At 35.4% G+C, this 20,333-nt stretch overlaps 1 long non-coding RNA gene and 2 pseudogenes across 32 annotated transcripts in view; 2 read left to right on the top strand and 1 right to left on the bottom strand.

Annotated features, from left to right (window-relative positions):
* Positions 1 to 20,333, bottom strand: part of LOC114081457 (uncharacterized) — a 244,623-nt gene that overhangs the window by 164,697 nt on the left and 59,593 nt on the right. For 30 of the 32 annotated variants that reach the window (XR_011705630.1, XR_011705618.1, XR_011705606.1 and 27 more), the window contains one exon: positions 3,126 to 3,202. This is a non-coding gene — a long non-coding RNA (uncharacterized lncRNA). Of the gene's footprint in view, positions 1 to 3,125; positions 3,207 to 3,442; positions 3,486 to 20,333 lie in introns of those variants that run through there. The other 2 variants (XR_011705632.1, XR_011705615.1) reach the window with 2 other exon arrangements.
* On the top strand, positions 803 to 2,014 carry LOC114081491 (DNA repair protein RAD51 homolog 1 pseudogene; annotated as a pseudogene).
* Positions 3,758 to 5,649, top strand: LOC114081490 (NEDD4 family-interacting protein 1 pseudogene; annotated as a pseudogene).

Here is a 20,333-nt window from a genome sequence, read left to right as displayed (position 1 = left end):
AAAAATCATTCCATACAAGACATGAACACCAATCATCAATCGTATTCACCTAAAAGACATCTATACCACACTTTCCCCAAAAAAACAAGAGAATACAAATTGCTTTAAAATAGACATGGAACATTCAAGAAAATAAACAAACTTGTGTATCACAAATAAAACAATACTAAAGCTAAAGGAATTGAACTAATTGAAAGTATGTTCTCTGGCCATAACGTAATTCAATTGGAAATCAATAGCAGAAAGACACACAGAAAGTCTACAAACAATTAGAAATTAAACAATACATTACTAAGACATGTAATGGATAAATATCAAATTTTGAAGGAAATTAGAAAATATTTTGAACTGAATGAAAATGAAAAGATGAGATATAAAATTGTGATAGCTGAAGCACTGCTTAAAAATTTTACAATAGGGCTGGGGCTGTAGCTCAGTGGCTGAGTGCTCGCCTCACATGCGTGAGGCACTGGGTTCGATCCTCAGGACCAGATACAAAAATAAATAAATAAAACAAAGATACTGTGTCCATCTACAACTAAAAAAAAAATTTTTACAATAAATAGTGATGTTAACAAATGAGAAAATTCTCTAAATAAAAACCTGGGATTATACCTTAACTTTTGTTTGTTTTAATATTTTTAGCTGCAGATGGACATAATATCTTTATTTATTCATTTATTTTTTATGTGGTGCTGAGGATCAAACCCAGTGCCTCACGTGTGAGTCAAGAGCTCAACCACTGAGCCCCAGCCCCAGTCCCAGTCCCGTACCTTAAAAACTTTAAAAAAGAGCTGGGACTATGGGTCAGTAGAGCACTTGCCTTGCACATGTGAGGCACTGCGTTCGATACTCAGCACCACATAAAAATAAATAAAGATATTGTGTTCATTTACAACTAAAAAATATTTTTTTAAAAAAGATGCTTTGAAAAGGAAGTTAAACACCAAAAACAAGCAGAAGAAATAAAATTTAAATATGATATAACCTCAGTTGGGTTTGCAAGAGCTTTAAGCAGAGGGTGTCTGAAGAACAGGAAGTAAAGTCATAGCTATTCAGATGCAGCCTGAAGCAAATGCAGATACTTCAGTGGAAGAAGAAAGCTTCAGCCCACAATCTATTTCACAGTTAGAGGAATGGAGAACAATGATGTGAAAAAAATCAGAAGAAACTGGATTCCATACTGCAAAGGCAATCTTCTCTCCACCAAAGGGCTAATAAAGGTAATTGCTGAGGCAGCTAAATTAGTTCAAGTGAGTTTCAGCAATGCAAACGAATTCTACCAAAGGCAGTCAGAAATCAAATATATTACAACTGGCTCCAAAGTGTTTGAAAGACAACTTCCTTATAGAATTGAGACAGGATCACAGAGATGTTTGGAGAATAGTAAACTGGGAAAACCAGAGCTGTCATACACTAACTGTTAATTTGCCAGCTTCTCATTGACTTGTGTAGAGGGGAAGGAAGTCCATATACACTGACACAGAGGGCACCTGTAATCCTCAACACTACATAAAAAATAAAGAGAGATATGGCCTTTATGGCAGTCATGTTCTGGACAACATAGCTTATTCTTGAGTATTCAACACAGACCATCAAAATAAGCTTCTTTTTTTGTATTTGTTTTGCACAACTGAGGACAAACCATGCCTTGTGCATGACAGGTAACTGCTCTACCACTAAGTTACAACTGCAGCCCCAGTTTCTTTATAAAGCATCAACCATGAAGGTGGAGTCCAGGTATGTAACTGTGTATTATAGATAGTATATATACTCTCTGTAGAACAGACTACTTGGGTTAAGGAGAGCTCTCCACCAAACAGGTGGTCAGATTTCCACAGATGCTTCTACAACTTGCTGATAAGTTTGGTATAGTAATGATAATCACAAACCAGGTGGAAAGAGAATCCTGTTTGCTGCAGATCCCAAAAAGCCAACTGAAGTAAACATTGCTCATGCATCAATAACCAGACTGTATCTGAGGAAAGGAAGAGGGGATTGCAGAAGTTCTTGAAGCTGAAACTGTTTGCAATCCATGTGGATATGATGAAGAGATTCCAAAGACTGAATCATTGTTCACTTTCTTGTGATAAATTTTAACTACTGTGGCCCAATGGAGAGGACTATTCTGTGGGGTTCTTCACAGGCCTCTTCCTATTGTGATTGCCAGGAAAAGGTTCCCAGGAAAGCAGCTATCATATTAGCTTTTCTCGTGGTTTGAACAGGAGACAGATCAGTATTTAAAAACTGATCTGAAATGTTCACTGCTTCTGGAATGTATTATCACTATGTGATTTCTCTGATTTTGGGAGGAGGGGTAACAATATCAATCCTATGACAAGTTTGGTATTTACTCACGTTGAACAGGTGTCTATTGGACAATCTTCAAGAAAGCCAAAATTGGGGAGATATGACTCTTTTTGAATAATTTGAATAATTATTTGAATAATTCTAAAATAAAATGCCTGACCTCTGTAGACAAGGGAATGGCTCTCTTCACAGCTCCATCAGTGAAACTCAAGACAAGTGTTAAAGTTTTGTACCTAAACTCTCTCATATGTAAAAATCTGTTTTGCTTAAGAAGTCTTCCACAAGTCTTTCTGGACCATCAGCCCTTCATATTTAGGATAATTCTGGAATCTTATACATTTCAGAGGCTGTATAAGCAGATTTGGTGCTTGATAAGACATTGGGATGATTAGACAAAAATTTTTAATCAATTATTTAAAATATGCTCAAAGAGCTAAAGAAACAATCACAATGTAGCTTACCACCAAGAAAATATCAATAAAGAGATGGAAATTATAAAAAAGGAAACATGCAGAAATTCTGCAGTTGAAAAGTATAACCATTGAAATAAAAAATTCACTAGAAGGGTGCAAAAGCAGATTGGAGTAGACAGAAGAAAAATATCAGTGAATTTACAGGTGATCCCATCTGAGGAAAGAAAATAAAAACAAACACACTAACATATATATAATGTGAATACCAGAAAGAGGGGGGAGATAGAAAAAAGAAGAAAACATACTTGAAGATATATATATAATGGTGCCCAATTCCCCAAGTTTTATGAAATACATGAATCTAAACATTCAACAAGCTCAACAAAACCTGGTGTCACAGACCTGTAATCCAGAAGAAGCAGGAGGTTGAAGGCTGAGGATCACAAGTTCAAGGGCATCCTTGGCAGCTTAGCGTGACCCTGTCTCAAAATAAAAAATAAAAAGGCCTAAGAATGTGGCTAAGTGGTTAAGCACCCTGGGTTTAATCCCCTATACCAAAAGGAAACACAGAAACAAACAAACAAATATCTGAACACACACACACACACACACAAAGAAACAGCTTCACTAGTGAATTCTGGTAGGATCTGAAAGAGAAATTTTTAAATGAATGCTTGCCAGTATTATTGATAAATAACCAAAAGATGGAATCAACTCACGTGTACATCCATGGATGAATGGAACAATATGTGGCATATACCTACAATGAAATATTTTTCAGTCTTAAAAAGGAAGGAATTCCTGACACAAAGTACAACACAAATGAACCTTGAGGATATTATGCTATATAAATTTGGTCAGGCACAAATGAACAAATTCTGTACCATTCTACTTAAATGAAGTACTAGGAATAGTAAAATTCACAGAAAAAATACAATGGTGGTTGCTTGGAACTGAACAGAGGGGAAAATGAGATATTTTTGTTTAATGAATGCACAGTTTCAACTTAGCAAGATGAAGAGTTCTAGAGACTGATGATGGTAACTGTTGCACAGCAATGTGAATATAAGAATTGACAGTTAATTGTACCTTTAAAAATGGTTAAGATGGCAAATTTCATGTTCATGATTTATTTATTTTCATAACTAAAAATAAATAAAATATGTAAGAACAAAACTTTTTCCAAAGATTAAAAAAATTCATTGGGAGAGAATATATTTCTTAATCATTCTATAAAAGTAAAATTACTACAACAAAATCAGACAAAGGAATAACAAGAAGATTGCAGAACCGTATCTCTTAAAAGTATAAATACAAAAGTACTCAACAAAATATTAGCAACCCAAATGCAGGAGCACATTAAAATAATTATATACCCTGACCAACTGAAATTTATCCCAGTAATGCAACTGTGTTTGAGCATATGAAAAACAGTTGGTATTCATTAATAAACTCTTATAATTAAGTATCAAAAAGATGAATAAATACATGGTCATCTCAACTGATGCAAAAAAAGCATTTGAATAAACTCAGTGCTTTTTCATAATAAAACCATTCAACAAACTAAGGATATAAGGGAACAAACACAACTTGAGAAGGGAATCTAAGAAAATCCCACTGGTAACATCATACTTCAAAGAGAAAAATTGAAAACTTTCCAAAAATATTAGAAAAATGCCCAGCATGGTAGCACATGACTTATCCTAGTGATTCAGGAGACTGAGGCAAGAGCATCCAAAGTTCAGCTTTGGCAACTTAGTGAGAGACTCTGACTCCAAATGAAAAACAAAAAATTATAAAGGGTTAGGATGCAGCTTGGTGGTAAACCACCCTGAGTTCAATCCCCAGTACCTAAAACAAAACAAAAATAAAATTAGCTGGGCATGGTGGCACATGCCTGTAATCCCAGCGGCTCAGGAGGATCAGGCAGGAGGATCGTGAATTCAAACCCAGCCTCAGCAACAGGGAGGCACTAAGCAACTCAGTGAGACCTTCTGTCTAAACAAAATACAGAATAGGGACAGCCTGAGCAGAGCGTCTCTGGGGGAGCGGCGACCCCCGAGACCCACGTGAGGTGCGTCCCTCTCAGCCTGGCAGCCCTCCCAGGCCGCAGCGCCAGCGCCTTCAGCTCGTTTGACTTCCTTCCCTGCGGCCGGCTGCGCCCTGGCAATGGCGTTGGCGGCGCTGGCAGAGGTGGAGCCGGCCTACGGCAGCTGGTACCAACAGTTGCAGAATGAAGAAGAGCCTGGGGAACCTGAGCAGGCTGCAGGTGATGCTCCACCACCTTACAGCAGCATCTCTGCAGATAGTGCAGCCTATTTTGACTACAACAACGAATCTGGGTTTCCAAAGCCCCCATCTTATAACGTGGCCACAACACTGCCCAGTTATGATGAGGTTGAAAGCTGAAGAGATGAAGATTTTGTGGGCCGGGATGATTTTGATGATGCTGAACAGCTGAGGATAGTAAATGATGGGATTTTCATGTTAACTTTTTTCATGGCATTAATCTTCAACTGGATTGAGTTTTTCCTGTCTTTTTGCCTGACCACCTCACCTGCAGGAAGGTATGGGGCCATCTCAGGATTTGGTCTCTCTCCAATTAAGTGGATCCTGATTGTCAAGTTTTCCACCTACTTCCCTGGATACTTTGATAGTTCAGTACTGGTTCTGGTGGGTGTTCCTGGTTTTAGGCTCTCTCCTGTTTCTCAGAGGATTTATCAATTATGCAAAAGTCCGGAAGATGCCAGAAACTTTCTCAAATCTCCCCAGGACCAGAGTTCTCTTTATTTATTAAAGATGTTTTCTGGCAAAGGCCTTCCTGCGTTTATGAATTCTCTCTCAAGAAGCAAGAGAACACCTGCAGGAAGTGAATCAAGATGCAGAACACAGAGTAATAATCACCTGCTTTAAAATATAAAGTACTGTTGAAAAAGATCATTTCTTTCTATTTGTTCCTAGGTATAAAATTTTAATAGTTAATGCAGAATTCTGTAATCATTGAATCATTAGTGGTTAATGTTTTTAAAAGCTCTTGCAATCAAGTATGTGATGTATTAATAATGCCTTACATATTGTTTTGAGTCATTTTAAATAGCATGAGCTATGTCAGTTTAGTCAGTAGGGGGCAGTCTTGCTTTATTCATGCTCCATCTCAAAGCAAATTAGGAAATTAAAAAAGATTTTAGTGTCAGATTTGTTTAAGGCTAGCTATTTTAAAGGGGTTTTCTCAAAAGGAAAAATTTTTGTTATGACTGCATTTCTGCACATAATCCATATTTGCTGTTAAAATTAATCTACAAATTTATTGTACTATGTGTGAACACCTAGAAGCAAAATTGTAGTGCAAAAATACATTTAAGGTGTGGTCAAAAATATGTTCTTAATTGATAAATAAACATTAATTTTTTATGGTCTGTATTTGAAATTTTTCAGTACCTTATTTTTACATGGTGTGTACCTAAGGAATTCTAAAGGTTTTGTCACTGTATAAAATAGAAAGGGTAAGGAGAAATACAAATTAGTTACTAAAATGTAATTCTTCACACTGTATAATTAGAGTCCCAGAGGATTAGGTACTAAGAACAAAGAATTAGTTTGGAACTTCTGAGATGATCCCTAACATACTGTACTACTTGCTTTTACAATGTGTTAGCAGAAACTGATGCATTATAAATGTAGAATGATGTGCTTTCTGCCCAAATGGTAATTCACCTTGGTTTGCTATATTAAAACTATAAATACAACAGAACATTAATAAATGTCTCGTGTAGCACCTTTAAAAAAAAATACAAAATAGGACTGGGGATATGTCCTCAGTGTTTGAGTGTCCCTGAGTTCAATCCCCAGTATTAAAAAAAAAAAAAAAAAAAAAATGTAATGTACAACTATATCCTCTCTTACCAATTCTGTTCAACACAGTACAAGAAATTGTAGCCAAGGCAATTAAATTAAAAAAAAAAAAAGAGAGAGACATCATAATGTGGAAAAATAAAACTATTCAGAGACTACAGGATCTAAACTATGTAAAAACTATTAGAGATAATAAATTAATTCAGAAAAGTTGTAAGACAAAAGATAAGTACTGTTCTTTACCACATAATTTTCACCACTGCATAAATGTATATTCATAAGTATTCCATGCATTCTAATCTTGCAGCAAAGATAATCTAGTAATAAATGATTTAAATAATACCAGCACAATTCTTAAAAGCTTCACATAATGGTTGTAACTTACAAAAAAAAAAAAAGGCATTAAATCTGTTACAATTATGTAGTGAAATACAGTATACATGTATAACTAATTACAACAATTTTTTTTTCAAAAATTAGGGGACTGAAGGTAGTGCCCAGTGGTAAAGCACTTGCCTAGCACATTTGAGACCCAAGATTTGCCTCTCAACAATGAAATACCACACATACATTGGTGATCTTTCTACACACTAGCAATGAAAAATCCGAAAAAGAAATTAAAACAATTAAAACAATTTCATTTATAAAAGGATCAAAAGAATAAAATATTTGCCAAGAAATATAACAAATACAAGATATGTACACTGAAAATGGCAAAACGTTATTGAATGAAATTAAAGACGTCAGTAAATGGAAATGCATCGTACTTTCATGCATTACAAAATGTCATATTGTTAAGACACAAATAATCACACTGATTTACAAACTTAACAAAGTATTCATCAAATTTCCATCTGTTCTTTTTGCACAATTAAAAAGCTGATCTTAAAATTTATATGGAATTACAATGGACTCCAAATAGCCAAAACAATATTGGTAAATAAGAATAAAGCTGGAAGATTTATACTTCACGCTTTCAAAACACACTATAAAGTTACAGTAATCAAAAGAATGTGGTGATGGTATAAGGATAGACATATAATATATTGAGAGTCCAGATTTAGAGCTTAAAGATATCATGTTTGCCATGCTAGGTTTCAGTCTTGCTTGGGGCTGATTCCGCTTTTCTACTTTCCTATTTATTTCTCTTTTAGAATGGGAATGTATACTTTGCGTATCCCACAATTATATCTTAGAAGTAGACAGGTTGCCTTGACTCTCAGATGAGATTTGGGATTTGGCCTTTTGAATTTAGAATTATTGGGGAATGAAATCACTGTATGTAGTATGCGAGAAGGACATGAGTTTGAGGAGGAGAGCTGGCAGGGACAGAATATTAGTTTGGACACATGCAGGAATTTAATGACAAAAATCTGATGTCAATTGATTAAGAGGGTGGAAACTTAATTTAGTTATGGTGTTTAGAGTTGAAAGGCCTCTAGGAAGTAATTAGATTAACTGATTAGGGTGAGACCCATATTACAGAATCCTGGTATTCTTATAAGAGAGAGAGACCACAAATACTCCAGAAATATGAGTCCCCAAAACTCTGTTTTAAAGTAGATTTCCTTAGGTAAATTGTTATAGTAACAAAGCTATCTAATAAACCATGTTTGTAGCCTAGAAGACAAAATATCGTTCACATGTAAATTTTTTCCAAATTTTTCTACAGATTGAATTCAATCTTTTTTTTTTTTTTCCCCAGGTACCAGGGATTGAACTCAGGGGCACTCAGCCACAGAGTCACATCCCCAGTCCTATTTTGTATTTCATTTAGAGACAGATTCTCCCTGACTTGCTTAGCACCTCGCTTTTACTGAAGCTGGCTTTGAACTCGTGATCCTCCTGCTTCAGCCTCCCGAACTGCTAGGATTACAGGTGTGTGCCACTATGCCCAGATTGAATTCAGTCTTAATAGGCACATTAATAGAATTATTCATAGAAAGCAAGAACAAGAATTTAAAAATTTATAAGAAAAAGCAAAGAACACAATTTATAAGTCTTCCTATAAATCTAAAAATCAATAAATCTATAAATCAAGAAAGTGTGGTATTAGAGAATGGATAAACATATATAACAGTGGACAAAACAGGCAGCCCAAAACCACCCAAAATATGGTCCATTATCTTTTGACAAAGGTACAAAAACAGTTCAGTGAAAAGAAATAGTCTACTCAATCAACGGCACAACTATATAAGCATATTTTAAAAAATTGAACGAACTATAGTTAAATCTTGTATGAATACTTACTCAAAAATGATCAAAAGCGGGGGCTGTGATTGTGGCTCAGCGGTAGAGCACTTGTCTAGCACGTGCAAGGCCCTGATCCTCAGCACACACAAAAATAAATAAATAAAGGTATTGTGTCCAACTAGTTCTAAAAAATAAATGTTTTTAAAAAATGATCAAAGGGGCTAGGGGTAAAGTTCAGCATTTGCTTAGCATGCATAAGACCCACATTTTAATCCCTAGCACCATTTAAAAAAAATATATATTCTTCAGATTTCTTTCTAGGCTTCCTTCCCTATACTCAGGAGGCCCAGCTTTCTCTGTTACACAGGAGCTGAAAGATCTATAGGGGAGAGCTCTGCATTCTTAAAGTCAGGAAATGGTGCTAGAGGTTTTGTAGAGGTTGCTTAGACACACAAGAAGCCAGGAAATGGAACTGTTGACATTCGGATGTAGCCACTGATTTCTCTCTAGAAGAAAGGGAATGCTTGGACAACCCTGCTCATCAGAATTTGCATAGAGATTTGATGTTAGAAAACTATAGAAACCTGGTCTTCTGGGTCTCTCTCTAAGCCATCCTGGCCACCTTTCTGAGAATAAAGGAACGAGTCCTGAAATTTGAAGAGATAAGAGACATTAGACAGGGGAAGAAGGTGGCAGAGCAGAGGTAGGCAGAGGTCCCCGATCTCTTTACAACACAGTGAAGGAAGGGCATACTGGAGAGGTGTGTGATAGAAAAAATGCTCTAAGACCCAATATTAGACAATATGAAACCTGGAGACTTAAATTACTGGAACAGAAAATAAGGACAGAGTTCCCCAACCCTGAACCAGAACCAAAGGAGGGGAAATGGGAAAGAGCAACAGAGACAGGAAAAGCATATAACCTCACATCCTTAACAATAGCTGCAAAGAAAAGCAGAACAAATTGAAATGCCACAGGAATAGTGGGGTCACCGAAGGGCATTAAGTAGTTTTGTAATGGGTAACTAACCCAGGCCTGGATACAAAATACTAAGGACACTATCCATGATAATTAGTACCTGGGTTCCCCTTCTCTCCCCTTTCCAGCCACGTGATTTTCAGGGAACCTAATTAGTACCATTCATAACCTACCTTTTGGACTGTAATGGACTTTCCCTAGGATCTGACTACTTTGAAGTGTAAACGTCCCTGTGAAGGCTCTGGGCCCAAGGCTAAGATTTACCAAAGGCCGTTTAAGAGGAGCCAGTCTCCCTTATTGCACTCTATTTTTGTAAACAAGCTTCCTGCTGAAAAATTCTTTACACATAATCACATATTGTTTTTGAAACCTTGTGCAAAACCATGTATCATTTTAGACTAGAAAATTTATGATACTAGGTAGCCTATAAACGTTGTGAAAAACTTCACAAAAGCTAAACTGTGGAGCCAACCTAGAAGCCCTTCAGTAGATAAATGGATTAAAAAAATGTGGCATATATACACAATGGAATTACTCAGCAATAAAAGAGAACAAAATCATGACATCTGCAGGTAAATGGATGGTGTTGAAGAAGATAATGCTAAGTGAAGTTAGCCAATCCAAAAAAAAATGCCAAATGTTTTCTCTGATATAAGGAGGCTGACTCATTGTGGGGTAGGGAAGGGGAGCATGGGAGGATTAGATGAATTCTAGATAGGGAAGAGAGGAGGGAAGGAAAGGGGATTAGCAAGGATGGCGAAATGTGATGGACATCATTATCCAAAGTACATGTATGAAAACATGAATTGGTGTGAACATACTTTATATACAACCAGAGATATGAAAAATTGTGCTGTATGTGTAATGAAAATTATAATGCATTCCCCTGTCATTTATTTTTTTAAAAAAATCAATTAAAAATTTAAAAAAATAAAAAATAAAATGTTATGAAAAACTGGTAAAGGAAGCTCAGAATCAGGAGTTTTGATCTCTGGGGTCGCGGCGTAAAATAAAGTTTGGTTTCTCCCACTCTTTGAATGCTGTTTGCTGCCTCTTGCCTGATTCCTTCAACAGTTTAACCAAAATAGAAGCCAGAAATCTATGTTGGACATGGCAGCCAAATTGTGGCACCCATAGTGAATAAGCTGCCCAAGAAAAAATTAAATCCACACACTATCTTCCCACCTTCAGATAGCAACAAATTACTGGTACCCTTGTAGTGGGATATCTTTAAAATCCTTCTAGAAAGAACTTGTAGAAAGAAGAATTGCTACTAGTTAAAAGTTGCTGAAACCTCAGGAAGTGAGAGCTCAGATCCAAGTGGAAGGTAGTTTTGGTCCATGACAGAGGAAAGGGAAGGTGTCCAGATTACGGTAGTCATTGGAGGCCCATAAGGGCAGGAAACTACTTACAGCCTGGGCAGCTTAGATGGATGGTCCCCAGATTGTAGTTGTAGCCAGATAGAGGCATGTCAATACAGGAAGTTGCCTGTGTCCCAGGAGGCCTACATCATGGCCAATGCTGGCAGGTATTTGGACATTGACTAGATGCTGTTTCAGTCCCAGTCAGCAGAGGGAAGCAATGCCCATGGTTTAGAACCAGGGCAATGTAACTATTACCCAGCTGAACCAATGATTGAGTCTTTTTAGCCAGTAGTAAGGGCAATACTCCGCCGAGTTGTATTAGCCAGGGAAAACAGTTCTGCACCACAGATCACCAAGAGAATCCACAACCACAGGACCTGTGTTTGCACACAGCCACCAGGATCTATGCCACTTTGAAAAGGATCCTGTAGAGGGCAGTGAACACATGGTGACTGGCAGAAATCACAGAAACAGCCCAGATCCCTGCCTACTGAACTCCTGCACACAGTAGAAACAACCAACAGACACAATATCGCACCCTCAGAACATTCAGACTCAGGCCCCTAGATTGATGAAAAAGAATGGGCTGGGGATTGGACAGCAGGGAATGGGGGGAAGGAAGCAGGGGGGAGATGGGAAAGGCAGTGGAATAAATCAAACATAACTTTCCTATGTTCACATATGAATATATGACCAGTATAACTGCATATCATGTACAATCACAAAAATGGGAAGTGATACTCCATGTATATATGTTAAAATACATTCTATTATCATGTTTCACTAAAAAAATTTAAAGAAAAAAAAGGCTAGTGGAAGGTTCATAGCAACCAGGGGAGTGGATCCTGTACCCAACATCTGTGGAGGGATCTAGAGTTAAAGAATGATGGATATCTTCTAAAGGTACCAAGTCTGATAAAATCAATTCAAGACACAATAAGAATTTTCTTCACCTTGGCTTAGTTTAAATAGCTCTAAATTCAACTTTGATTAAATACACAAAATCACTCTTCTCTTTGATTTGTTATCATAAAGGACAAAATTGTGCTCTCAACCCATTTGATTATTTAACTTTTTTTAGTTGTTGTTGAATACAATGCCTTTATTTTATTTATGTATTGTTATCTGATGCTGAGGATTGAACCCAGGGCCTCACATGTGATAGGCGAGCGCTGAGCCACAACTCCAGCTCTCTTCTAAAATTTTAAAGCATTGATTGGAATCATTCTGATCAAGCAAAATGATCTATACTTTCTGCTCTTATCCCCTCTTTTTACTCTTAAATTATCTGCTACTTCCTGAAATCCACCCATTCATCTTTTTCTTCTTTTTACCTTGGTTTGTATTATTCTTTCTAGCTTTCCTCCTTTATTTTCTCTCTTTTGACCAGTTTTTCTCTCTTACGCCTTTGAGCCCTATAACGTTATAGAAATTTTATTATATTTAATAATTAATTTTTGAACCTACTTATTCCAAAACTTTACTATAGTTATGTCCTGGAATTAAAGGAACTGTGGAAAAGAGTATCAACAAGTTTTTCATTTTTCATAAGGTTGAATAGTACATGGCTTTGCTCTGAAGTGATTGTACTAAATAGGGTTCAGTAGCTTCTCTCAAAGGAGGCCACACACTGAATTAAATTATCAATACCTAAATATTCACCCAGTCCATGCCTCTTAAAGAAAAAAGCTCAGAAAAATAGCCCCCTGGATAAAAGAAGTGATAAACATCCCAATACATGGATAGACATATAAACAATATGGAAAAAGCAAGAACAAACCATCCAATACAGGCCACAACAACTGACTCCATAAACACTACAGAGTAGGAAATGTCAGAGAAAGAATTCAGAAAGCTCATAGTTTAAATGTTCAACAAGTTAAAACAAGATAAAGGATTAAAATTAGAACATACAGAAAGTAAGAGAACATTTCAATGAAGAGAGAGAGATTGTGTTAAAGAACCACCACTAGATCAGTCATCTAGACATAAGCAAACTAAAGATTCTTCAGAACAACAACAACAAAAAAAATACTGTTAATCAAATATACCTAACAGACATCTATATAATATTTCAACCATTGACAACTGAATACTCTTTCTTCATAGCAGCACATGAAACATTCTATAAAATACATCACATTATAGGGCACAAAGCAAATCTTAGCAAATATAAAATATAGAGATAATTTCTTGCATCTTATCAGATCATAATTAAATGAAATTAGACATCAATAATAAGATAGAAAAAAAACAAACTACTCTAAAACCTGGAGATTAAATAATATGCTCTTTTAAAAGTATTTCTTAGTTGTAAATGGACCTGAGAATCAAACCCAGTGCCTCATACATAATAGGCAAGAGCTCACAACTGAGCCACAACCCCAGCCCTAAATAATATACTTTTGAATGATAAATGCATAGCAGGAAAAAGCAGGGGATACAGTGATATATCTCTGAGACAATATAAAGCATATTACAGACTTCCTACACTAGGAAAAAATAGAAAGATCCCAAATAATTTAACATTACACTTCAACCTAGTAAAAGAAGAACAAACTAACACTAAAATGGTAGAAGACAGAAAATAATTAAAATCAGAGCCAAAATCAATAAACTGAGAATAAAAAAATAAAAAACATTAACAAAACAAGGAATTAGTTTTTTGAAACTAATCAAAAGAAAAAGAAGACCCAAATTAACAAAGTTAGAGATGGAAAAGGAAATATCAAAGATACTACTGAAATCCAGAGGAATATGAGAAACTATTTTGAAAATTTATACACCAATAAGCTAGCAATATTGAAGTACCAACAAATTCCTAGAGATATACGACCTACCCAAATTGAAATATGAAGATAAAGAAACCTTAAACAGGGCTGGGGATGTAGCTCAGTTGGTAGAGTGCTTTCCTCACATGAATAAGGCCATGGGTTCCATCCCCAGTACCAGAAAAAAAAAAAAAAAAGAAAGAAAGAACCCAAGAAAGAAAGAAAAAACCTTAAATAAATCAAAATGAAGTAATGAAATTGATGCAGTTATTAAGCTTTCCAACAAAGAAAACCCAGGGACCAGATGGATTCATAGCATAGGTCTACCAAATCTTTAAAGAATGAATACCAATCCTTTTCAAATTATTCCACAAAATGTAATTGGTGGGAACACTACAAAATTCATTCTAGTAAATCAGTTTAATCTTGATTAAAGAACCAAAGACACATCAAGGACAGAAAATTTCAGGGCAATATCCCTGATAAACATAGATGCAAAAATTCTGTTTTGACTTCCCCTGTACTGGGGATCAAACCTAGGGCCAATTAACCACTGAGACATGTCCCCAACCCTTCTATTTTTTTTTTTTTTTTTTTTTTTTTTGAGACAGGGTCTAACTAAATTAGAGAGACTGGCTTTGAATTTTTTTTTAATATTTTATTTTTTAGTTATTGGCAGACATAACATCTTTGTTTGTATGTGGTGCTGAGGATCGAACCCGGGCCGCATGCATGCCAGGCGAGCGTGCTGCCGCTTGAGCCACATCCCCAACCCCTGGCTTTGAATTCTTGATCCTCCTTGCCTCAGGCTCCTGAGTCACTGAAATTATAGGCATATGCCAATGCACCCAGCTTTGATGCAAAAATTCTTAATATTAGCAAACTGCATTTAGATAGTGCACCATAATCAAGTGTGTTTCACCCTAGGGATACAAGATTCATTCAACATATGCAAATCAATAAATGTAATTTATCATATAATATATGTTAATGAAAAGAAACACGTTTATCTCAATAGATGCAGAAAAAGCACTCAGCACCCATTCATACTTAAAAAAACTAGAGAAAATAGGGATATAAGGAATTTGCCAACATGAAAAAGATTATAAATGACAAACCCAAGGTCAACATCATACTGAATGGAGAAAAACTGTAAGTATTTCCTCTATAATCAGCAATTAAACATGTGTATTTTCACTACCCCTTTTCAACTTGAAACTCTAGGCAGAGTAATCAGACAAGAAAAAGAAATTAAAGGACACAAATGGGAAGTCAAATTAACTATTTGCTATGAAGATAAAAATTTCCACCAGAACACTTCTAGAGCTAATAAATTTGTATGTTGATCTTGTATTTGGGGATTTCAGGCATGCACAAATGCAGCTGGCTTCCGGGCTTAGATGAAAATATTAAAGCATACATATCAACATATAAAATCAATCACTTTGTTATTCTCCAATAATGAATCTTCTGAAAAAGAAATTAGGAGAACTATCCCATTCATAATAAACCACCCAATATAAAATACTTGGGAATTAGCCTAATGAAGGAAGTAAAGGACCTCTACAACCAAAACTATACAACACCAAGATGTTAGATAATGAAGCAGAGGACACAGATGAGAAGTCCAAATATCAAGAAAGAAGCCACACTTATGGTAGTTGAAACTGTTTTTCAGAAAACTAGGTTTATTTCTCTTCTTATCATAGACATGTCCTGCCCTGTTTATCATGCTTTCAAATTCTTTAAGGCTCCTTCTTTCCCTCCAGTGATCTCCCAGTACATCTCCCAGTACATTCCCCTTTCCCTGTGAGGGTATAATGACCTAATAGCTCTTGATATTGTTCTTGGGGGTCTCTAGTAAATCCATGCACATTTCTGAAGACATCTAGGTTTAGCTATTATAATGTTAATATAATTAATAGATATTTATTCAAGCTGTCACATCAATGCTCTTTATGAATGGCCATAATGGATTTTATGTAGAAATTTTCTGCCATATAATGAATGTCAGTAATTCAACACACCTGGGTAATCATTTTGTGATTACAGCTGAAAACTGTAGTTCTATAGAAGGCTTTTTAAAACTAACATATCTATGATTGTTCATAATTTTTCATGATTTCTTTTTCTTGTTCCGTGTCATTGAGTAGGTTCCCCCAGATCAGTTAATAACATTTTTTATATTTTTATCTACATATTATAATTGGATGTAATTTTAATCACTTCATAATTTAGGACAGTGTAAGTTGAAATTAAAATATGCATGAACCCAACTGAGGTTGTGGCTTAGCGGTAGAGAGCTCACCTTGCACATGCGAGGCCCTGAGCTCGATCCTCAGCACCACTTAAAAAATAAAGTACTGACAACTACAACTAAACCATAAACATTTTTTTAAAAAATTCATGAACCATGAACCATGTGATGTCAATAAAATTATGTATCTTTTAAAGGGTCAGATATTAAATATAAGTGTAAAACTATAACATTCCTAGATGAATACATGAAAAGATGTGACAATCTTCATGACAAAGAATAGACAAGAATTCTTACATGTCACACAGAAGGCATAATCTACAATGTTAATAAGTGAAAAAGTGGACTTCATCAAAATTGAAAACCTTTGCTCTGAAAAAGGTAGTGTTAAAAGAATGAAATGAGGTACAAACTGGGAGAACATTTTTCAACATAATGTATCTTAAAGGAATTATACAACGAATATATAAAAAACAGTAAGAAAAGGAAAAGCCCAGTAAAAAGTGGCACAAAAGATTTGAAAAATAAGTGTTCAAGGGATTTACAAACCAGGTGTGGTGGCGCATTCCTGCTATCCCAGTTATTTGGGCTGCTGAAGCAAGAAGATTGTCAGTTTGAGAGCAATCTAGGCAACAAAGGGAAATACTGTCTCAAGAGGAAAAAAAAAATAAAAGATTCAGATGTGTCAGATAATCATATGAAAACATACACACCACCACATGTCCTCAGAGAACTGCAAACTCAATCATGATAGCTAAAAATCATATATATATATACATATATATATGATTATACACACACACACACACACACATATATATATAAAATACCAAGTAATGCTAATGATGTGGAGCCATTGGAACGCTTGTATTTTTGTGGTGAACATGCAAACTGATAAAAACAATTTAGGAAATAGTTTGATACTCATTTCTATTCCTACACATTTAACCTACAGAAATGAACATTTTTGTTCACACAAAATTCGTACCTAAAAGTTGATCGCAAACTTATTCATAATCATCAAAACTAGAACTATCTCAAGTGTCCATTGGTTAGTGAAAGGATAAGGAGCTGGTCCATCCATACAATGAAATGACTCAGGAATACAAATAAATGATCCAATGAAACACATAACAACATGAGTGATGCTTAAATGCATTTTACTAAGTGAATAAGAAGCCAGACAAAAAGTCCACATATTGCATGATTCCATTTATATGACCTTCTGATGAAGGCAAAACCATGGGGATGGAAACAAATCAATGGTGTCCAGATTTGTGGGGTAGAAATGGATCAAATATAAAAATTATTAAATTGATAAGAGCTGTACTGAATGGATTGGAATATACATGACTACATGCATTTGTCAAAATCCATAGAACTATATGACATACAGAGAGTTGTTTACTGTGCATAAATTAGAAATAAAACTTTAAAGACAACAAAAGTACATTTTTATCTATCAAATGAGTAGAGATTTACAAATAGAAAAACCATGCTTTGATGAATGTGTAAAGAAATATTCACATTTATACATGACTGGTAGGAATATAATCCCTACAACTTTACTGAGAACAATTTAAACATCATCTTTGAATTGATGTTCTAATACTGTTCTCATCATTCAAACCAAATAATACCAATTTTTTAGAAATTTATTCTAAAGAGATACATAGAAACATTAATTTACAATGATATTCATTACATTTAAATTTTATAAGCAATATTTGCAATATCCAAAATGTGCAGCAACCTGGTATCATCAAAATAAAATTTGTTAGAGCCATATACTATTTAGCACTTAATGTTTTGTTTCTCAAACAACAATAATGACATGGAAATATGCTTGTCAATTTTCAAATGGAAAAAACATATACAATGTCAGTTGTTATAAAATTATATTAAATACATTTAGTTTTTGAGACTTTAAGGGAAATAAACCCAAATGTTACAAATTATTGTTTTATGGCTAAAATAAATTTATACATGTTCTTTACTTTTTAATGTATACTTTTCACTGTATCATTTAAATGATGACTATCCGTTACTTTTATTATCAAAGAAAAAAGTTTTTTACTTAAAATTTTAAAAAAGACTAGCCCAATCTAGCCAATCCCATGATTTTTTTTTAAAGTTGCTATTTCACTCAAAAGGCCAGACTCTTGTCCACTGGGAGGTTGTCAACTTGTTCCTTTAAGTATCTGAGTCTACTAACAAATACCTGACAAAGTGAGCAGGTGTCTGAATCACTCCAAGACCATAAAAGTTAAAGTTAAACTGCACTAGTAAGCCACAAGTGATACTGAAATACATCTCCATGACCCACATAGGAAATCTTTAAAAAAAAAAAAAAAAAATCTTGAAAAGCTATAATCTTATTTAATTGGTAGTTTTCCCTCTTCTCTCTTCCATGAAAGAATCTTTTATAGTCCTTCTTGGAAGCAGTTTTTTCTTAAAAGATAAGATATAAAATATAGATACTCCAATATGCCTTGGGGAATGACAAATAGTTCTAAGGACTGAACTTTCATTGACAATATTTTTTCCTTCTGCCAGATAACTGTGTTTTGGGCTGCGTTGAGCCATTCTGCCCACTGTTCCTGAACTATGTCCTAGGTACCTTTAACACCCTGCCACAGAGAATTCTAGGTTGCAAAATTTGTTGTGGGTGGGTTCTCAATTGGGTTAACAAAAATCTCTATTCAACAGAGATAAGGAAGAACAACAAACTCTCCAATCCAATTGGATTAGATCTGCAATTTAATTTCCAATTTTGAAGTAAGTCTCATTGCCTACTCCATTGAAGCAAAGCATATTATTATGTCATCTCTCACTTTTCACCTTTCCTGTCTCCATTCATAAGGGCAATAAGGAATTCACTCGTAAATTCACTCACAATATCAGAGATTGCAGGTTTCCTTCCTTCATCCATACAAACTTATAGTGCATTAACCACTAAAAAAGGCAAAGCATTTGTTCCTCTACCATGGTATTCCAAAGCCTCCCTCTCCTTCTTCTGTCCTCATTGCCTCTCTCCTTATATTCACTAGTTGACAATAAAGCTCCTCCCAGAAAGAGAATGGAGCTGATATGGCCTAGGGAGAAGGAAAGTAAGAGAGACCTGCTGAAATTCATCAGGATGGGGGAAGAAAAATGGACAGAGGTTAGTGACAGCAAAATTTTCACTAAGACTCCATAAAGAAATTAGACAGACCCAGGGTAAGGCACCATAAGGTGTGATCAAGGGTGTTCTAGGGATTGATCACACTTTCCCTTCTATGTCCTATACCATTCATCCATAACAGAGGAAAGCGATTACTCCATAAAATTTCTTTCCTTACATGTGTCCTAAAAAAAATGCTAATATCTGAACAAGTCATAACCAGAAATTGAAGTAGAGAAGGCCATCCAGTAATTTTATGACTTGTTGAAACGTAAGGAGTAAATCATGGGGCTGGGGTTCATGGAGTTGCTGTCCTTGTCTATAACTTCTCCAATGACCACCCTGACATCAGGTGGGGAATGGGTACAGAATGATTAACAAGAACCTTCCCCACCGAAACACTAACAAATTCAGCCTCAAACTTGGTGTTCAGACCTGTGCTAACAAAAGCCATTTATCATATCCCAAATAAACTGAATCATAAAAGAAAAATCTACTTGCCACGTTAAAGAGTTCACAATCTCTCTTCTCCTTTGCTTTACCTTCTAATTCCATAAGGATATCTCTGCTTCAATTTCCCGTCCTCTTTCTGAACATCATGGAAAAATTCTACACCATAAGCCACTAAACCGGATATAACCTGACCTAGAATAGCGTTAACTAAGTGGTCAGGTTACTCACCTATTGATGTGAGCTTTCTTTTCTCTATACTACATCCTAAAAGCGGAATTAGATAATTAATAAAACTATGTCTTGTTCTAGTTGTGCAATGTATATTTTAAAGTACTTTACTTTTCACAGGGCAGCAGTAGCTCTCCCTTCACCTTAGAGGCTCTGAAACCAAAGTACTTTATAGAACATGGTCAACAAAAACATGTTACATATAGTGAACATAAATCGAGGTCAAAGGAAAAAAATCTACCTAAAGATAATTTTATGCTACTCCAAAATGACTAGCCTATTATATTTTCAAAGAATTAGAAGATGGCCACAGATTTCCAGCAGGATTAAGGTCCGGCAACCTCTCTATCT

This window comes from Marmota flaviventris, chromosome X, assembly GCF_047511675.1.
Source record: "Marmota flaviventris isolate mMarFla1 chromosome X, mMarFla1.hap1, whole genome shotgun sequence".
NCBI lineage: Eukaryota > Metazoa > Chordata > Mammalia > Rodentia > Sciuridae > Marmota > Marmota flaviventris.
The sequence above is the reverse complement of the archived record's forward strand: the minus strand, read 5'-3'. Positions and strand labels throughout refer to the sequence as shown.